The sequence below is a fragment of the Octodon degus genome, unplaced genomic scaffold (assembly GCF_000260255.1).
Source record: "Octodon degus isolate 3935 unplaced genomic scaffold, OctDeg1.0 scaffold00109, whole genome shotgun sequence".
Classification (NCBI taxonomy): domain Eukaryota; kingdom Metazoa; phylum Chordata; class Mammalia; order Rodentia; family Octodontidae; genus Octodon; species Octodon degus.
In genome coordinates, this window is record NW_004524685.1 from 9,029,468 (window position 1) to 9,033,159 (window position 3,692).

The following is a 3,692-nucleotide window of genomic DNA, read 5'->3' on the forward strand; positions in this document are numbered from 1 at the left end:
CTGCCCTGCTGGTCCTGCCCCCTGGCATGGTGGCGCGCTTGTAATCCCACCTCTTGGGAGGCTGTAAACAGGTGGATCGCTACAAGTCTGATCTAGTAGTGAGTCCCTGAACATCCTGTAGACCCTTCTCTAAAAAAAAAAAAGTGATTCCAAAGGGAAGAAATAAATGTTTTCTTAAATGTGTGGCTGTTATCAATAATAAATAAACCTTATCTGTTTTGTTCTTGGGTGTTCCTTATAAACAGAAAAGTAAGAAATTGTTGAAAAAATTCACATTGACTCACAGTCAGTAGATATTTAGAAAACCACAATGATACTGAGGTCAAATCTCTGAAGTCAATGTGAATTGTTAAACGTGGAAAGGAATGTCAGAAGGAGTGGAAAAAATATTGCCTCTGCTTAACTATCTCAATATGCCCGTTATGACTGATACTAAGCATTGTCACAGAGACACAGCAGTTTTTAAGACTCTGAAGACAAAAACGAGTGAACATTTAGATCTACTTAGACCACAGCTAGGAAGGGAAAAGGAGAGGAGTCCTTCCCTGGACTGCAGGGGCAGACCACGCCCTTTCCTATCTGCTTGTCACCTCTTTCTCTCACTTCTCTCTTAGCTTCGCACCTCTCTACCTGATTAATCAGGAAGCACTTCAACAGAGTGGACTTTCCCTTCTTCCATCACTGAACCCCTGTGTGCTAGGACTGCCTCTAATTTTACCTCTTCGAATTTTAGATTTTTCTCATGCAATATACAGGAAGAACAACAGCAATGACCAAAAATGTTTTTTTTTTTTTTAAATTTTATTTATTTATTTATTTTTTCAAAAATGTTAATGGTGATGTGAGGTTTGAAACAAATAGCAGATAATGTCTCGTGTGGAGTAATTATTTCACATGTTCCTTGTGATTGTGTTTCCTTTTCTTCTTGTCTTTTTTCCCCCCTGTGGCTGGCAGAGGATGTGATGCCAGCGATTGAATCGCAGTCCCTGAGCACTTGCCTAAGCATGCCAAGCAAGCGCTTTAGACCACTGAGTTTTGTCGCCGGTCCTGTGTTTTCTTTTCTGTCCCTTGTCTTTGACTTATGTCACTTTTCCAGTTAGGAAGAGAAAACTTGCAGGCTTACCTCTCCATAACTGATTAACCCCACATGCTGGATTCTTGATTCCAAATTTCAAAGAGGGAATTTCATTGGCTTAGCCCAAAGTCCTAAGGCACTACATAGCCTATTAATCTGCACCCCTCTTCCAGGTGTCCACTCTTTGTCGAGACAGAAAATGTGGCCTCAAGGCCCATGGTTCACATAGCTGGAACTGCAGGTCCAGAAATCCCTGATGAATTTGGGTTCCAGATATGCTGACATGATAGAGATGCACTCCCTGGATCCACATGCCATGGGGAGAATCAGCTCTCTAAATCTTGTTCAAGGATTTTCTGAATTTGCAGGTTTCCACTGTTGACCAAGTGGCTTGGAGGAGTTCCAGCTCCTTCTGTCCCTCAGTGGCACAAAGTGCAGTTTGTATCTAAACATGAGGAATAACTTGTTGTCAACGCGACTGAATTGGTCAGTGTTGTCTGTCACAGCAGGTCCTCACAATCAATCTGCAAGTGCCACGGTGCTTCTGCAATCAGGATTGATTATTATGAAAGCCAGCTGTGGCTCATCTATTTCATTGCAGATGGCCACAGCTTTTGATTCCATTGAGAAACGTAATTTGTCACCCAAAACTCAAATGCCGCCTTCACAGTATTTCACTTTCAAAGATACAGGGAGGATAAATGACCATATGGAGCTGAATGTGGATTTGTCGAACCTGTTCCCGAGTCCTTTCTGTGCAGCCCGTGATGAAATGCACGCTTCTGGTTCCAAGTTCTAAAGCTCCTTTGCATAAACAAACTTCACTGTGTTCAGCTGGACATCATTTCTCGTCTTTTTGTCTTGCACACTTATGACTTAGGCTGGGGCTCATCTCTTCAGCAATCCGTGTAACCCCCCATCCAAGACAAATGTACCAGCCCAATCATACTAACATCATAAAATGTAGTAATATATTAAGCTTCTCACAAATGGTCTTATTGTTATATTTGTTGCTTCCCAATTTGATAAGCATTTAAGGTCCCATGCACAATTACTTTATTCATTTCTGTCGTACAGAAAGAAATAGATGAAACGGAAGTCTGACTTAAAAGTCTTTGGTTTGCTCAATATAAGCTCGTAAAAAGGCATTTGTTGAAGGTACCAAGGGCTGTATTTTCTAAAACTAACTGCTAATTTGAGTCCTATCAAAGACGCACACAATACGTGTACCCATTTTTCAGCACATATCAGAAGACACAAATAATTGAAGTGCCTTTGTATTCCAGATTTTCATTAAATATAACTCTAATGTTGGTCTTCCGCTTCAGTCTTTTGTCAGCTTTACTTTAGCAAAGTGAATTAAAAAAATAATGGACCAAATAAAGATTTCTATTAAGAAATCCACACAAGCTGAGTAAAAATAGTGTAGAAAAATAATGGATTCTGTAGGCTCCTCTAAGTATGTTCTTTTATTATTTTTAAGGCGATATTATTTTGGTGATTCAAAGAGGTAATAATCTTCACTACCTAAATGAAATCAGATTAATATTCACTGTCACAGACTTCCAGAAGAAAAAAGACATATTTCCAGAGAAAAACTTTAAGAAATCCTGTTCATAAGGTTCTACAGCTAAAATGTTGGAAAAGTGACAAAAGATTTTGGTTAAATAAACATAGTTCACTTTAGCATGCTATTTGATAACTCATAAAGCATCTGTAAGTTACAGTGCTGAGTGAACACAGATATGCTGTGTTATGCTTGTTTGTACTGTACATTTTAATTTATTTTTATTTTTATTTTTTTTTACATATAGACATGACTACCTTTTATTTATAGAATGCACCAAAAAAGTCTTAATTCCTGGAAAACTAATATCAATTATATAAATGATAGAACAACCCAATTGACATTAGGAAAAAACCTAATGATAAAATCTACCATGTGTGCTTATTAAAAACCAGAATGTCCCTCCAACATAAATTAATATACAGATAACCAGACACAGAGAAATAATAATATGGATAAGTTAGATGTTGCTACGCTTGACAGTCTAACCCAATAATACTAAACAGTACATTTTTACATGTACATTTTAATTTAAAAGATAACATGATCAATTTGGGATTTCTGAATGAGCTGGATGCAAACTAGTAGGAAAGCTTGAAGCATTTGTGTGCTTGGACAACCTTGGATTCGGAACCTTTCCTAACCACGTATGTATAATTGTCAAACAGCTAGCAGCTTGTTTTATTGTTTCACCTACAAAAAAAAAGCAAGGGATGATGATGTTTATCAGAAACTCCTGTCGTGGGTGGAGGAGCAACAAAGATCAATAGGTTAATATTTATAAACCACAACTCAGGTAATATACAATCTGCAAATGCATAAAGTAAACATTATGCTAATGATAGGCTATTGATCATAAAAAAATCACTCTGCTCCAGGGTAACACCTTTCCTTTGTTCTGTAGGTTGTATGTATGTTCGTCTGAGATAGATATTAAGTCATTGCCATAATTATAATTTAATAGCCTCTAGACTGATGTAGAGAGCAGTGAGCATTCCAGGGGGATTATCATTTTTTATTATCAAAGTTTTGTACTTGAAACATGAGAAA